This window comes from Heptranchias perlo, chromosome 7 (genome assembly GCF_035084215.1).
Source record: "Heptranchias perlo isolate sHepPer1 chromosome 7, sHepPer1.hap1, whole genome shotgun sequence".
Classification (NCBI taxonomy): Eukaryota; Metazoa; Chordata; class Chondrichthyes; order Hexanchiformes; family Hexanchidae; genus Heptranchias; species Heptranchias perlo.
The window spans coordinates 26,753,132-26,771,601 of NC_090331.1; the positions used below are offsets into that span (position 1 = coordinate 26,753,132).

General features: G+C 41.3%; 1 protein-coding gene and 1 pseudogene across 1 annotated transcript in view; one reads left to right on the plus strand and one right to left on the minus strand.

Annotated features, from left to right (window-relative positions):
- Positions 1-18,470, plus strand: part of LOC137323576 (low-density lipoprotein receptor-related protein 1-like) — a 1,400,855-nt gene that overhangs the window by 53,612 nt on the left and 1,328,773 nt on the right. The gene's annotated exons all lie outside the window — the stretch shown is intronic.
- Positions 1-18,470, minus strand: part of LOC137323420 (forkhead box protein K2-like) — an 84,697-nt pseudogene that overhangs the window by 28,515 nt on the left and 37,712 nt on the right.

Sequence of the window (18,470 nt, forward strand, 5' to 3'; positions counted from 1 at the left end):
TCTAACTTAATTTGGATTGAACCTGGGACTGTCCTGGTTGGTATAGCTCAGATGCTCACCAGTTAAACTCACAAAAATTGGGACAGTGCTTCATGTTTTAATAGCTTCTTATCTACTTTCACTCAGAATTTTCTTTTCTCTTTCCTGATTCTTTACTCCCACTCTTATGTCTTCCAGTCAATCTTGCACTGTGGCACCAAACTGAGATCTCCAACCCAATGACTAAAGGGATCATTGATCAATTTATACACTATAACCTCAGAATTCCTCGGGATATGACCCTGGCAGTAACTGGAATCACATCTGCCAGATCCTTCCTGCATTGTCCCCATTGGGGTTTGTGGAGTAGGTAGGGGACCACCTAATTTGCGTAGGGAAGGTTGGAGCAAGATCACTATGGATGGACCTCCAATTCCTGTGACTGGAAGATCCAGTGACTGTGTGCCATTGAGAGCTGGAAAGTGGCTTATGCCACCACCCCCAAGATTGAGTAGAATGGGCCTATGCTCTCTGGAGTTTAGAAGAATGAGAGGTGATCTGATTGAAACACACAAGATTCTGAGGGGGCATGACAGGGTAGATGATGAGAGGTTGTTTCCCATGGCTGGAGAGTCGAAAACTAGAATCATTACAGCACAGAAGGAGGCCATTCATCCCATCTAGCTTGTGCCGGCTCTTTGTAAGAGCAATCCAATCAGTCCCATTCCCCTCCTCTTTCCCCGTAGCCCTACAAATCTTTTCTCTTCAAATATTTATCCAATTCCTTTTTGAAAGCCACGATTGAATCTGCATCCTCCACCATTTCAGGCAGCACATTCCAGATCATTACTACTCGCTGTGTAAAAAGTTTTTCCTCACGTCGCCTTTGGTTCTTTTGCCAATCACATTAAACCTGTGTCCGCTGGTTCTCAACCCTTCTGCCAATGGGAACAGTTTCTCTTTATTTACTTTATCTAAACCAGTCATGATTTTAAACACTTCTATCAAATATTCTCTCGACCTTCTCTGCTCGAAGGAGAACAACCCCAGCTTCTCCAGTCTATCCATGTAACTGAAGTCCCTCATCCCCAGAACCATTCTAGTAAATATTTTCTGCACCCTCTCTAAGGCCTTCACATCCTTCCTAAAGTGCGGTGCCCAGAATTGGACACACTACTCCAGTTGTGTTATATAAAGTTTCAACCTAGGGGGCATAGTCTCAGAATAAGGGATCAGCCATTTCAGACTGAGATGAGGAGGAATTTCTTCACACACAGTTGTGAATCTTTGGAATTCTCTACCCCAGAGGGCTGTGGGTGCTGAGTCATTGAATATGTTCAAGACTGAGATGGATAGATTTTTGGACTCTAGGGGAATCAGGGGACATGGGGATCGGGCAGGAAAGTGGAGTTGAGGTCGAAGATCAGCCATGGTCTTATTGAATGGCGAAGCAGGCTCAAGGGGCCATATGGCCTACTCCTGCTCCCGGGCCATGTTCTCCTCAGCCCGCTGGGTAATGAGGCTGATTTCTTTTGAACAAAAACATTATGGCATTTCTTCAGGGGATAAGGTCATTTCTCTAGATTGGACCCCAATGGTGGGAGTCACATTCACCCATCTGGATGCCAGTACGCCTCGACTCGCTCGGTGCACTGGTCTCCACAGGTACACTAGTTTCAAAGTCAGCCAACGGAGTGGGAACACCCAGTAGAGAGAATCCCCACTCCTGACTCTGTTCCCGTTGACATTTGAATTGTATGGGGCAGGACACGACCTGAAAATGCAGGTTCCCAGTGTTTTCGGTGGGAGGTTGGGGGGTGGGTGGTGAGTGTTGGCAGAAGACTGGCATAACCCCTGGGAAATTTTGGATTCCTCTCCCCCTCCCCATGCAATGGCAGACCAATGCTCTGTACCCCAACTACACCTCTCAAATCAATATCTATGGTACGCCAATAAGGATGCTCCAGTTAAGCAAAATGTTTAAATCTTTAGTAATGAAGGCTTTTTGAACATTTTTCCAAAAGCAGGTATTATGAATTAGACATCCTGAACTTCAAAGATATCAATGGGCAGAATTTTTATGCAAAATCTTAGAACAAACACAATTAAAATTCCTAATCAATGTCCAGAATCAGTATTCCAGGCTTTAGCAATGCTGCGATGACTGCTGTTTATCATTTATCTGACCCACAAAATACTACAGAAATCAACTGAGTGGTCCACTGCCAGCTCATTTATTTAAAGTCTGCTGATATTTCTGTAATATGAAACTCTGCAACTATAATACTTTACCTGATGCTCCTAGCAGTGAATCTACCCTGCATTTGACTTTAGTTTGATGGTTTGTGATAAATTATGTTTGAATATTATTAATATTTGTACAATTTAGCAAATTTTCTTACCTGATTTAATGATTTATTAGAATGTACTACTGCTAGTAAAACACTACTTTTTCCAACAAACTCTTTCACAACAATGGGATTCAAACTTGCATCGTTCAAGTGTACAAGTGAAAAGTTAAAATCTAGCCACATCATGCTGGCATCATAAAAGACTGTAAGATCAAAACAAAATGTTTTAAGTTTTTGTATGAGATGGATATATAGAGTTATTGGATGTGTGATTTAGGGAAGGTATGTCCTTCCTGTTTTTGTCCAAATTTGAGATTAAATGATGATTTGAATACTAATGTTTTTTTTGTCAGTGAAATCCAATATTCAAGTACTCTCAGGCACCTCTTAAAGCAATATGATTTGCCGAGTTTCCAGCCACAGTGCTGCATCCTTGCTTTATCCAAGTGAAGATGAAGACACGAGGGGGTTGAAATTCATTTCAGCCCATTTACAGAAGCTGGAGGCCTGAGGCTCACCCAAAATTGGGCCTTATCAGCATATTGCCAGTAAGCTGCAGACGCCAATCGGGTGTACAGAGGCAGCTCGCCAATTCCACCATGATAAAGTTGGGCCTCTGCACACCCTCAGGTAGGGGCAGGGGGAGCCAATCAGAAGTTGGGGAGGGGTCGATCAGGAGGGGTCCGGCAAAGGTCATCGGGACTGCCGTATTTTTAAAAGAACTTACCGTTTTAGTGGTGACTTCCAGCGATCCCTTTAAGGACCGCTGGTTAGGCTGCATATAGACGCAGTTATCCTGAACACAGCAGGCCTGGCACGGCTGCATTCAGGGCAGCGTAATTTCAGGAGAGGGACCTCAAACAGGCGTTAGGCCCTTTGCATGTGTAAATAGGGGGCCTAACGCCTGTTTCAGGCATGGGCCCTGGACGCCTATACTGGAGCCTTTACCAATATGGTGGAGTGGCGTACTTACAGCGCGGAATGTGCGTGCGAGCACCACCTGCCATATTGGATGCTAAGGCACCCACTTTATGCCTGTAAATCAGGAGCAGCATCAACTAATTTCTAGGCCTAGGAGTCTATGATTGTGGCTAGGAGCTTATGTGCTTTCAAGCAAGGCTAAATAATGCTAGGGACAGAGTACAGAGGGTGCAGTAACGTAATAATTTAGTATAGTTTTAATTGATAGCATTAGCAATAAAAGTTAGTGGAGGAGATTTATGCATTTTGTGCACTTAACATAGCAGCTAACAGTTCTTCCAGAAATAAGGATGGTTAATGCATATGTGTTCCAGTGTCATACATAGTTCCTGTAATTGCAGCAGGAATGCAGAGCACTAGAAAATCCTCTCCATGCTCCATATGCCTTTATGAGCTTACTTTAAAATTCTCAAACTTCTGCTATTTTATCTTGTCATTCTTTAATTTTACATGATCTTTGTGAAGTACATTGCTATCTAATTGTTGAGAATCACATAACTTTAGGTACTTCATACTTTATTTGGCAAATAAGTAGTACTGAAAAAGAGCTTCATTCATAATAATTAAAAAAAAAAATTGTTGTGTACCAAACTGTTGATGTAACGCTTTGGTTATGAAATTATTCACACAGTGATAAAATAATGGATCCTGTCCAACATTCTCTACATATGTATTTCTGATCACAGTTACCTACAGAGGTTGCACTTCTGTGGAATTGGAGGGTCCATCAACACTTGAACACCTCCTGGAAACCAATTGCAGAGTGGCATTTTCATAATCATGGCCAGGGAGACATGAGGAGAACAAAAAAGCCGACAAAATTGGAAAGCAAATAAAAAGCAAAAATGTATTTAATAGCCAGATAATAGTAACCGTGATTTTACACATGTGCCTGTCTGACATCTTGATGAGCGTCAGTGGCCATCATTCCACTAGCAGAATTACCTTTGAGATCTTGTGCCTTGTGGAGGAAATAAAATATGGTCATTGTCCCATCACTCTGATCACCACGTGAAGAAAAAAACAGAGGCATTGAAAATGATTGGCATCTTTGTTGCTCTATTCCAATCTGTTCTCAATGGTAACATGACTGAGCAATCCATGTTTTCTTCAATTTTCTGGATTTTGCAGCTTGTAGGCATTGTATGTGATGCAGTACAATAGATTTTAACAGCATTCTTGAAAATTTCATTAAACTCCCCTCCCATCCCCACACACATCCATTTCCACATGTCCAACATTTGACCCTATGCCAATTTGTGTGTGGCTCAGGTAGTAATCCAAAGATTATCACCATGAAGACCAAAATCCAGATCAAAGTTGGGAAAGGGCGGTGAGCAGCATTCAAAATAATGTTGCTCACCGCCCTTTCCCAACTTTGATCTGGATTTTGGTCTTCATGGTGATCATCTTTGGATTACTACCTGAGCCACACACACATTGGCATAAGGTCAAACAGATCAGATACTTAACTACGTGGCTCAAACAGTGGTGTGGGAGACAGGGGTTTCGATTCATGGAGCACTGACACCAGCACTGGGAAAAGAGGGAGCTGTTCCATTGGGACAGGCTCCACTTAAACCAGCTGGGACCAGTGTCCTGGCGAATCGAATAACTTGGGCAGTAGATAGGGCTTTTAACTATAAAGGTGGGGGAGGGTTCAGCTAAGGATAAATTTATAAATCTAAAGAGGAAAGTCAAGGCTATAGAGCAGTGTAGTGATTTGAGTAAAGATAAATAGAGTGTGACAGGAAGGGACAGAGAGTTTAAAAATAATCTCATTGAAACAGATAAGATTCTGAGGGGGCTTGACAGGGTAGATACTGAAAGGTTGTTTCCCCTGGTTAGAGAGTCCAGAACTAGGGGGCATAGTCGCAGGATAAGGGGTCGGCCATTCAAGACTGAGATGAGGAGGAATTTCTTCACTGAGGGTTGTGAATCTTTGGAATTCTCTACCCCAGAGAACTGTGGATGCTGAGTCATTGAATATATTCCAGGCAGAGATGGATAGATTTTTGGGCTCTAGGGGAATCCAGGGATATGGGGATCAGGCAGGAAAGTGAAGTTGAAGGCGAAGATCAGACATGATCTGATTGAATGACGGAGCAAGCTCGAGGGGCCGTATGGCCTAATCCTGCTCCTATTTCTTATGTTCGTATGTAATAGTGCATCAGTGAATAAGATCAAATCAAGGAAAAATAGTAAAAAGCTAAAATGAAAGTCACTTTATCTGAATGCACAAAGCATTCGTAACAAGATAGATGAATTAATGGCACAAATAGAAATAAATTGGTTTGATCGAGTAGCCATTACTGAGATGTGGTTGCAAGGTGAACAAGGTTGGGAACTAAATATTTCAGGGTGCTTGGCTTTTCGAAAAGACAGACAAAATGGAAAAGGAGGTGACTAGTAAAGGATGACGGAAGGACAGTAACTAGAAAGGATCTTGGCTCAGAAGATCAGGAAGCAGAATCAGTATAGGTGGAGATAAGAAATAACAAGGGGCAGAAAACATTGGTGGGAGTAGTTTATAGGCCCCCTTGGTCCGTAGCCTTATAGGTCACGGCACTTCAGGTGCACATCCACGTGGTACTTAAATGAGTTGAGGGTTCTGCCTCTACCACTCTTTCAGGCAGTGAGTTGCAAACCCCTACCACCCCCTGGATGAAAATTTTTTTCCTCTGCTCCCCTCTAATCCTTCTACCAATCAAAATGTAAAGAATCTTACAACACCAGGTTATAGTCCAACAATTTTATTTGAAAATCACAAGCTTTTGGAGATTATCTCCTTCGTCAGGTGAGCGTGGGACTCCTTGAACATTTCGCATTTATAGTCAGAGAACAATACCTGGTGATTACAGATAATCTTTCCAACTGCCTGTTGTCACTTCTACCAATCACTTCAAATCTATGCCCCCTGGTTATTGACCTCTCCGCTAAGGGAAATAGGTCCTTCCTATCCTATCTAGACCCCTCATAATTTTGTACGGCTCAATTAAATCACCCTCAGCCTCCTCTGTTCCATAGAGAACAACCCCAGCCTATCCAATCTTTCCTCATAGCTAAAATTCTCCAGTCCTGGCAACATCTTCGTAAATCTCCTTTGTACCCACTCTAGTGCAATCATACCCTTCTTGTAATGTGGTGACCAGAACTGTACACAGTACTCAAGCTGTGGACTAATCAGTGTTTTATACAGTTCTAGCATAACCTCCCTGCTCTTATGTTCTATGCCTTGACTAATAAAGGAAAGTCTGCCATATGCCTTTTTAACCACCTTATCTCCTATCCTGCTATCATCAGGGATCTGTGCACATGCACTCCAAGGTCCCTCAATTACTCTACACTTTTCAGTATCCTCCCATTTATTGTGTACTCCCTTGCCTTGTTTGCCCTCCCCAAATGCATTACCTCACACTTCTCCAGATTGAATTCTATTTGCCACTATCCTGCCCACCTGAACCGTCCATTGATATCTTCCTGCAATCTACAGCTTTCCTCTTCACTATCAGCCACACAGCCAATTTTTGTATCATCTGCAAACTTCTTAATCATGCCCCCTACACTTAAGTCCAAATCATTAATATATACCACAAAAAGCAAGGGACCTTCTCCTGAGCCCTGCAGAATCCCACTGGAAACAGCATTCCAGTCACAAAAACACCCGTCGACCATCACCCTTTGCTTTCTGCCACTGAGCCAATTTTGGATCGAACTTGCCACTTTCCCTTGTATCCCATGGGCTTATACTTTTTGACCAGTCTGACTTGTGGGACCTTGACAAAAACCTTGCTAAAATCCATGTACACTACATCAAATGCACTACCCTCATCGGCCCTCCTTGTTACCTCCTCAAAAACCTCAATCAAGTTAGTCAGATACAACATTCCCTGAACAAATCCATGCTGAATGTCCTTGATTACACCTTGCCTTTCCAAGTGATGGTTTATCCTGTCCCTCAGAATTGTTTCCAATAATTTGGAATAACCACTGAGGTTAGACTGACTGACCTGTAATTACTCGGTATATTTCTTTCTCCCTTTTTAAACAATGGTACAACGTTAGCAATCCTCCAATCCTCTGGCACCACGCCTACATCCAGTGAGGATTGGAAAATGATGGTCAGAGCTTCCGTTATTTCCTCCCTTGTTTCTTTTAACAGCCTTGGAAATATTTCATCCGGCCCTGGTGATTCATTTACTTTCAAAAATGCTAATCCCCTTAAAACTTCCTCTTTCACTATATTTTTCCCATCGATTATTTCACACTCCTCCTTAACTTCAATCCCTGCATCGTCCCTCTCTTTTGTGAAGACAGACACAAAGTATTCATTAAGAACCATACCAATATCTTCTGCCTCCACACACAGGTTACCTTTTTGGTCTCTAATAGGCCCTACTCTTTCCTTCATTATCCTTTTGCTCTTAATGTATTTATAAACATCTCTGGGGAAGAGTGATCATAATAGGATAGAATTTCACATTGAGTTTGAGAATGACATACTTAAATCTGAAACTAGAATCTTAAACTTAAAGCCAATTACATAGGTATGAGGGGCGAGTTGGCTAAGGCTGATTGAGAAATTAGATTAAAAGATATGATGGTCGATAAACAATGGCGAGCATTTGAAGAAATATTTCACAGTTCTCCACGAATGTACATTCCATTGAGGAATAAAAACTCCATGGGAAAAGTGATCCAGCCGTGACTGAAGAAGTTAAGGATAGTATTATATTAAGAGGCTTATAATATTACCAAGAAGCGTAGTAAGCCTGAGGGTTGGGAAAGTTTTAGAATCCAGCAAAGGATGACCAAAAAATTGATAGAGGGAGAAAATAGAATATGAGAGTAAACTAGCAAGAAATATAATAACAAATTATAAGAGTTTCTATAAGTATGTAAAAAGGAAGAGTGTAGCGAAAGTATATGTGGGTCCCTTAAAGGTTGAGAAAGGATAAATTATATTGGGGAATAAGGAAATGGCAGAGACATTAAACAAATATTTTGTATCTGTCTTCAGAGTAGAGCACACAAAAGCCATACCAGAAATAGTAAGTAACCAAGTGAGAGTGAGGAACCTAAGGTAATTAATATTAGTAAAGAAAAAACACTGGAGAAATTAATGGGACTAAAAGCCAACAAATCCCCTGGACCCGATGGCCTACATCCTAGGGTTCGAAAAGAGGTGGCTGCAGACATAGTGAATGCATTGGATGTGATCTTCTAAAGTCCCCTAGATTCTAGAACTGTTCCAGTGGATTGGAAGGTAGCAAATGTAACTATATAACCGCTATTTAAGAAAGGAGGGAGATAGAAAACAATGAGCTACAGGCCAGTTAGCCTGACATCAGTAGTCGGGAAAATGCTAGAATCCATTAGTGAGGACGTGGTAAAAGGGCACTTGGAAAGTCATAATATGATTAGGCAGAGTCAACATGGTTTTATGAAAGGGAAATCGTGTTTGACAAATCTATTAGAGTTTTTTGAGAATGTAACTAGCAGAGTAGATAAAGGGGAACCAATGGATGTAGTATATTTGGATTATCAAAAAGCTTTTAATAACATGCCTCACAAACGATTGTTACACAAGCTAAGGGCTGATGGGGTTGGGGGTAATATATTAACATGGATAGAGGATTGGTTAATGGACAGAAAACAGAGAGTAGGAATAAATAGGACATTTTCAGGTTGGCAGGCTGTAACTAGTGGGGTGTCGCTAGGATCAGTGCTTGGGCCTCAGCTATTTACAATTTATGTTAATGACTTAGATGAGGGGGCCGTGTGTAATGTATCCAAGTTTGCTGATGATTCAAGGCTTGGTGGGGAAGTAAGCTGTGAGGAAGACACAGAGTCTGCAAAGGGATATAGACAGGTTAAGTTAGTGGGCAAGAAGGTGGCAGATTGAGTATAATGTGGGGAAAGGTTATTCACTTTGGTAGGAAGAAAAGTAAAACAGAATATTTTTTAAATGGTGAGAAACTATTAAATGTTGGTGTTCAGAGAGATTTCTCTGTCCTTGTGCACGAAGCACAGAAAGTTAACATGCAGGTACAGCAAGCAATTAGGAAGGCAAATGGTATGTTGGACTTTATTGCAAGGGGGTTGGAGTACAAGAGTAAGGAAGCCTTGCTGCAATTTTACAGGGCTTTGGTGAGACCACATCTGGAGTACTGTGTACAGTTTTGGTCTCCTTACCTAAGGAAGGATATACTTGCCTTGAAGATGGTGCAACAAAGGTTTGCGAGATTGATTCCTGGGATGGGAGGGTTGTCCTACGAGGAGAAATTGAGTTTAAAAGACTGAGAGGTGATCTCATTGAAACATATCAGATGCTGAGAGTCCAGTTCCGCTGGTTGGAGAACCTCGAACTGGGGGGCATAGAATCAGGATAAGGTGTCGGCCATTTAGGACTGAGATGAGGATTAATTTCTTCAATCAGCGAGTTGTGAATCTTTGGAATTCTCTATCCCAGAAGGCTGTGGATGCTCAGTTGTTGAGTGTATTCAAGGCTGAGATCGATAGATTTTTGGACTCTAAGGGAATCAAAGGATATGGAGATCGGGCGGGCAAGTGGAGTTGATGTCAAAGCTCAGCCATGATCTGATTAAATGCGGAGCAGGCTTGAGGGGCCGAATGGCCTACTCCTGCTCCTAATTCTTATGTTCTCATATTCCAGCAGGATGGGAGTTCCATCCACGTCCAAAACCACCACAACACCAACCTACTTTCCTGGGTAGAGGGAGCGGGGTGGATTGTTACCCCTGTATGGCGGGATGGCAGCAAAATTCCCACCACCAAGAGGGAGCCTGCTAGTGCCACCAAGGGACATTGGGCTTCTGCAGCACGCGAAGGGGTGGGGAGGGGACTTAAAGGGGCAGAAAAGTCCTGAAGACAGGAGGAGCGGCAGTTTTATAGGCCTCGGCAGAAACTGAAGCCCTACATGGTGGCTAAATTGATAGGGTAAGTTTCCACTACGCCCTCCTTTCCATTCTTAGATATGGCGGCCCCTTCACTGGCATCTACACACAACGGAAAGTCAAGGACCAGCCAACAGCTGTCTTGGTGGAGGCGGAGGGAGTGAAATTTTGCTAAGGGTGGGACTTTGGTGATAGGCCTTACTTCCTGCTTTTGCCTCCATTTCTGATGCTGTCCCACCGAATTTGGGTGGGAGATCAAAGGAAATTCCAGCCCTATGTATTGTTTCTACCCAGTACATTGATCCATCTTTCCAAATTAACACATACCTGCCATGTCCCCAAAACTGTCTGCCACTGATTATTGTACATTGTTACTCTACATTGTACTTCCACACTTGCACCAAATTAGACAAATTCAGCTAAATATTGGTTCATTGGTAGATTATTTTGAGGTATCCTTTTTATTTCTTTTATTTTATACCTATGTTCTTCTCTTCTAATGAGGTTTCAACATCATCCCAACAAACCAGATAACTATGGTGAACTCTGCATAGTGATTGCTGTAGCATTCATTAGTCTTACTTTTTTAGCTGGTAAGTACTTCGTGCTAATCTGTCATTATCCTTACGCCTGTATGATCCCAAAATCTGTTGCCATTCTGCTGTGTTGATTGTACCAAAAGAGGCCAGAAATTAGGTGGGGACCGAGTTATAGGAAGGGAAGGAATGTAGGAACTGGAGTAGATTATTCAGCTCCTCAAGCCTGTCATGCCATTCAATTACATAATGGCTCATCTGTATATTATCTCATCTACCTGTCTTGGTTCCATAACCCTTAATACCCTTGCCTAACAAAAATCTATACACTATAAAGGAAGCTTTATGTAACCTGTGCCGAATATTCTGAATTCTTCTGGGCCTTGTAAAGGGTGCAACCTGCTGCATGCCCTTTTCAACACCAGTGACATACAAGAAGGTCGGACCTGGGGCAGGGATTCCTAATGTTCCCAAACCATTAGAGATCAGGCATACCAAGCTGACAGGTGTATGAGGCTGGGATTCTGGCCTGGACCCCCAAAGAACAGGAGAATTATATTTTATTTAAGCGTAGCTCCCCTTACAAAGGGGCCCACTAGGAGCAAACTCATTTGTGCCGGGGATAACCCAACACCTCCACACAGACCAGTTTGCGTTTTGTTGATATTTGTGGCCTCTTCGTTGGATGGGCACCCTACCTGCACCAATAGTGATGTGGGTACCTGCTGGTAGTCGACAAATTGCAGTACTTCACCCGTTCCCACAAGTTTTGGTCCTGGGCAAGCACATCTGACCACTTAAGCCGGGATGCAATCTCCGTTCCACGTATTTTTGGCCAGATTTGTTCCCAAAAAGCATCCTTCCCTTTATTATTACTCCATCTGTCCTTCACAAATCTTTTTTTAGAGACCTACCTTAGTCTTGCAGTGCTAATCAATCCAATACTACTATCACAACTCAACTCATTCAATGTATTAGTATTTCATTGTACTCTAACAGAGTGGGAAAAAAATTCCATCCTCCAAACCTCATCTTGCTCCATCATTACTTGCTAAGTGTACAAATGCAACAGTCAGTCCATTCCTGCTAACCTCTCTGATCCACAATATTAAACTTGAATAATCCTCCCATTTTCATCTGAATCTGTGGAATGTCTTCCTGCTTAGCCACCCAATCTGCTAAAATTACGTATGTTTTTGACTAAGTTACTGAGGGTGCATTTGCGTTACAAGCTTGGCATCAATGAGAAGAAATTTCTGCTTTGCATTGACACTAAACTTGTATGTGCAAAATGCCAAGTTAAGGTCCGATCCAACTTTAGATTTAAACTATATTCTCACATTAATTGTAATATCTTTGCAAAGCAAGTTGATTGTGTTCAGACACTGCAGTTGTTGTTCAAATCTACATAGAATTACATAGAATGTACAGCACAGAAACAGACCACTCGGCCCAACAGGTCCATGCCGGTGTTTATGCTCCACACAAGCCAACTCCCTCCCTACTTCATCTAACCCTATCAACATATCCTTCTATTCCTTTTTCCCTCATGTATTTATCTAGCTTCCCCTTAAACGCATCCATGCTAGTCGCCTCAACTACTCCTTGTGGCAGCGAGTTCCACATTCTAACCGCTCTCTGGGTAAAGAAGTTTCTCCTGAATTACCTATTGGATTTATTAGTGACTATCTTATATTTATGGCCCCTAGTTCTGGTCTCCCCCGCAAGTGGAAACATCTTCTCTATGTCTACCCTATCAAACCCTTTCATAATCTTGAAGACCTCTATCAGGTCACCCCTCAGTCTTTTTTCTCAAGAAAAGACCCTCAGCCTGCTCAATCTTTCCTGATAAGTATAACCTCTCAGTTCTGGTATCATCCCAATAAATCTTTATTGCATCTTCTCCAGTGCCTATATATCCTTTTTATAATATGGAGACCAGAACTGTTCATAGTACTCCAAGTGTGGTCTCACCAAGGTTCTATACAAGTTTAATGTAACTTCCCTGCTTTTCAATTCTATCCCTCCTATTAACCTGCATCACTACTTTTAGTGATTTGTGTAACTGTGCCCCCAGATTCCCCTGCCCCAATACCCAACTTAGACTCTTACTTTCCAAGCAGTTTGTGGCCCCCTTATTCTTCCTACCAAAATGTAATACCTCACACTCATCTATATTGAAATTCATTTGCCAATTACACGCCCATTCTGCAAGTTTATTAATGTCTTCCTGTATTTTGTTGCAGTCCTCCTTGGTATTAACTATACCCCCCAATTTGGTGTTGGCCGCAAATTTTGAAATTATACTTCTGATTCCCAAGTCTGAATTGTTTATGTAAATGATGAACAACAGTGGTCCCAGCACTGGTCCTTGTGGAACACCACTTCTCACCTTTTGCCAGTCTGAGTAACCAGCTTTAACCCCTACTCTCGGTTTTCTGTTTTGTCGCCAGCTTGCTATCCATTCTGTTACTTGTCTCCTGATTCCATATGCTCTGACCATGTCATGAGTCTACTATGTAGTACCTTTATCAAATGACTTTTGAAAATCCAAAAATATTACATCTACTACATTACCCTTGTCTACCCTTTCTGTTACTACTTCAGAGAATTTAGTAAGGTTGGTCAATAATGACCTTCCCTTTTTGAAATCCATGCTGACTGTTCTTTATTATATTTTCAGTTTCCAGATGTTTTTCTATTATATCGTTGAGTAAAGATCCTATTATCTTTCCTATCACTGACTTTAAGCTAATTGGTCTATAGTTCCCTGGACTTGTTCTATCTCCTTTTTTAAATATAGGAATCACATTAGCTGCCTGCCAGTCCTCTGGCACTATTCCCTTTTCTAATGAATTTTTATATGTATGTAATAGTGCCTCTGCTATCTCTTCCCTAACTTGTTTTAATATGCGCGAATGCAATCCATCCGGACCTAGGGTTTTATCCTCTCTAAGTTTGATTAGTTTATCAATTATCACCCCCCTTTCTATCTTAAATGTCTTTAAATCTTTTTTGATCTCTTCTTCTAATGTCATGCCCACCATATTAGTCTCCCTGGCAAATAGTGAGGCTAAGTAATTATTTAATATTTCTGCCATTTTGCTGTCACTACCTGAGTTTATTGTGTGTATCCCTTAGTTTCTTTTGTTATTTATGTGTCAGTAGAATACTTTTAATATTCCTTGATAATTTAATTTTGTCATTTCTCTTTGCCTTCCTAATTGTTTTTTTAACTTCTTCCCAATCTTTTTGTATTCCCTTTTGTCATCCTCTCTGTTGTCTATGTACTTAGTGTACGCCTTTTTCTTTAGTTTCAATTTTGCCCTTATTTCTTTATTCATCCGTGGTGTATCATTACTGGCTCGTTCTTGCTTTTTAGTGGGATATATTTCTCCCGGGTTCTATTGATCACCGTTTTAAATGTTTCCCACTGCTGTTCTATTTCTTTGTTCATCAGTAAATTTTTCCAGTTTATTTTCCCTAGTTCCAGTCTCATCCCCTGAAAATAAGCTTTTTTCCAATTTATTACTTTGGGCTTTGTTTTACTTCTGTCCTTCTCTATCTTTATCTTAAACCTTATTATGTTGTGATCTACCCTTCATCTCTCTGATAACCTCAACCACTGCTTTTCAGCTTCCTAAAAAATGATTAGTGCTGATCTATTCCTTTCTCTTCTGACTGTCAAAGGATTTTTTCTAACAGTGTAATTAATGTACCTTAAATTTATCAGCCACGGGAGCATCCACCGATAAGTAATTACATCCTTCCCCCCCGATCACAATTTCATCAGACACCAGACAATTTATAGTTTAATCAAGAATGGTTGACTTTCTCATTCCTCCATTCAAATTTTTTCATCCTGTTAAATGTAAAAAGGAAAATCAACAATTCAATTTCTTCGCCCAGCCCACTCAGCTACCCTCTTAGCTAATTAGGCTGTAACTTTCTCAACTGTTTAAAATAGAAACTATCTCATCCTCCTGACTGTCCTCCATCCTGGTTCATTATATGACATAAGCTTTTTTTTCTGATACTGTAAAAATGATTTATTTTACATCCCATTTATATTTGTTCACTCTAGGGTGCCTCCACCTCTCTGGTCCTTTAACACGCTCCTTAAATCCTACCTCTTTGACCATGCTTTTGGTCTCCTGTCCTAATATCTCTTTATGTGGATCAGTGCCAAATTTTGTTTGATAACTCCCTGTGAAGCGTCTTGGGATGTTGTACAATCTTAAAGGTGCTAAATAAATGCAAATTGTTGTAGTAAGCAGATTATGTGACATGCTCATTTTTACATACACTACAATCCTGTAAAATAATCCCATAATTTATACAAAGTTTATAGAAACATATATGCATCTGTTAACACACCATGGCCCTCTACCTCTCTACCTTCACATCCCAAAATATATCCTTTCATTACGAAAAGCACCTTTTGAGATTAAGTAATTAACCAATAAGCTGTTCTTAAAATTTGTACTATGTGATTAGACAAATACACAGCACGGTGACACAAATTGCATTGAAATATATCATTATAACACTTGCAAGTGTTGTCATTTCGATGAAGCTGATGCATGGTCCTTCTGACTGTTTCCTTTCCCCATGTAAAAGACGTTTGCAATTATTTTTTCATTAAGCTGATGCTCCTTTAACCATCTGTATTAGGTCTCATTATGTCTGAACAGCATAAGCGAAGCTTCTGTTTTAACTTGAAAATACAGACATTTCTTTCGAGCTGTGAAAATGAGGTATGGTGCCATTGGTCTGCAGGGGAGGGGGTGTTAAGTGAGCCTGTGCATGCCAAATGTAAACAGACAGAACTGATTTTGTACATTTGGTTAGGTAGAAGCAGATGTAGAATAATTCGAGGTCCTATGGAGCACTAGAAGTTTTCTGAGGCCCTCAATAATTGAACCAAACACTCCAGTAAGTAAACAAGAGAAAACACTGCAATGGAAAGCTGAAAGTGGATTCCTAGGTTGATGACTGAGACCTGTGACAACACTACAGAGATTGATACTTCAAATAACAAAGTAAAACAAATGAAGTGGTGAATTGGGCTTAACTGCTACAGCTTATGGAAAGCCAGAATATAGCTGGATGAGTTTTTCAATAGTGGCCTTAATAGTTAGCTAGGTAGACAATAAGATGTGCTGGAGAATAAAATTGCTATTACTCATTTTTTTAGTTTTATCGGGCAAGGGTTCATAAAATAGAAAAGATGAAGAAGGCAGAGCTTGAATCAGGGGTGTTATGACACAAGGGATCATTGGTCACTTCTGCGAGGTAGCCAGGCCAAGCTACAAAGTGTTGATTAAGAGAAAAGTCAAAACATAGCTCATTAGTTATAAATAATGTAAAAGTATAAGTAACCCTCTGAGTGCTGCTGATATCTTTTTAGCCCTTTGGGTTTCATTAGGCTTTGTGGGGAGCTGCTGCAGAGTTTGCTTGAGGGTGGCAAATACTTCCATATTTGGATGTGATTTTCACAGCAGAAGTCGACCTGGTCGTGCACTCATCATGGGGCTGAAAATTGGGGCAGAACCCAGATCTGCAAAGTTTTAGCCCCATTTAGAGTCCAGATCAGATTCCAGTTTGGGGGGGGGGGGGGGTGGGTGGGGGTGAAAGCAGGGAAGTCTTCCCATCCCACCCTTCCCCCTGTCTCAATGTGGGAAGACTGGATCAATTGCCTTCTCCATTCTGCTCATTTAATCACTGATAAGAGTTTGTAGACCATTAAATTTTTGGCCCTTCAAACACCTCTTCCTCTCCGATCAGAGTGACATTGTGTCATTCTGGTGATCTTGACTGCTGTCGGGGAGAACTTCTGATGCGTCGATACAGGTATGGCCACCCACCCCGGTTGTGGTAATGAACCCTATCCCTGCGCTTTGGGACGGGATTTGCATCGTGGCCATGGGTGGACAGGAGTTCTGTTTCATCTCACTTCTGTTGGCAGAGCAGCGAACCCAGAGTTTTGGGCCCACTATGTTTTATATTTTTAATTACATCTTTAGGGCTGATTTTGCAGTAATAAAGATATTCTAATGCATGAGCAGCTTTATTATTGTAATATTTATTCTAATTTCAGCATCGCAATATGTGAGATGTAAAACAAAATCATCCCAAGGGGACAGGAATTTCAGGCTGGCAGTCTCAGGCTTAAAGTAGTCAAAATTGAAGGATGAGAGAACAGGAAGAAAGAATACACAGGGAAAAAAAGGGAAAGGCATTTTATCATTTGGGCAGACGGCCGGTGGAATGTTCGAGCCGACCGTCTGGGAGGTGCAACAGGAGGCCCGGATTATTTCAAGGGCCGGGCCTCATTTAAATAGAACCATCTAGCTGCCCAGCCCGAATGATCATCCCAATACAGCTTGCTGGGTTTGGGCCGACGCATTGTCGGGCTGCCCAGAGACCACCTGGCCAGCTGCAAGCTAAGTTGAGAGGTGGGTTTCTGATTGCAGAGGACGAAGCCCAGGGTGGCAGCATCCAAGAATGTTGTTGTGGGGCCGGGAGGAGCCTGTCTTTCACCTGCCTTTGAGGGCGCCCGCCTCATGGCCGATAGGTTCTATTGAGCGAAGCATCCACAGTGGATAGTCCGCCCAGTCGGCCATAAGTATGGCTTTGGGTCATATCTACGTAATAGGGCCCTGATTTTAGGCCTTCTCATGTGAAACAGGCACTGCCTCAGCCACCTATTAAACCAGCAGCAGGAAGATGGCGGCGGGACACAAGACCAGCGCTAAGTCTACCGCTTTGATTTTAACTCCCCCACCACCCCACTGAGAGCAGAAAATAAGTTTTCAAACTTTACAATTTAAGCTTTTAAGTGTTTATTTTGGTAAAATGTCCAACATTAAAGGAATGAATCCGTTCCTGCCATCTAAGTAATGCTATTACAAGAGTATCAGTGGATCTTTCACAGTACATGAGCTGAAATGTTCAACAAAAAAAATGGCCATTCTCAGGGCGAATAGAACTCATGGAAACACTGAAAGCTGAAGGATTTAACTAGAATGCCGGGGAAGGACGAAAAGATCTGTAAACATAAGTGAGCAACTAATTATTCTTGATCAAGACGAAGTAAAAAATAATTTTGAGAGTAGAGTTATAAATATGAGTGCGTTATAGACCAGAATCCTTACCATATTGATAAACTTTTTTGTTATCATAATATAGGAATACCATAGCACTGGGGTTGAGGGTTACAAGTGCAGTGTGTAAGTGGGCATAATTCATCTGACAGATATGGGATTCAAAACTGAAGAGTTTAAAAAAGGTTTAAAATGTTTAGAAAGAGTTGATGAACATTGAAAATAAATTGGAGTGATGGATACAATTGGAGTAATGGGAATAATTGGAGTAATGGGAATAATTGCCAGATGATCTGAAAGTTGCCAAAATAAAAGATTTAGCTTAAGCTCGTTGGGAGATTTGTGTCACCGTGCATGGAGGTTTGTGACAGAGAAAAAGCAGTTAATAAGTGGGAAAACAAAACCGGGCCACCAGTGCAAAAGAAAGAAATTGATCTAAAATTGATTGAACAAGTAAAATGTTCATCAGGAAAATGGAAATGTTTTAATTAACTGAGGAGGGTGGCGGTGGGTAGTGACTTTCCCTAAACTAAAAATGGAATGCAGAAAATAGTCTTCCAAAAAGACAATTTATGGACTTAACACAGAATTTATTGTTAC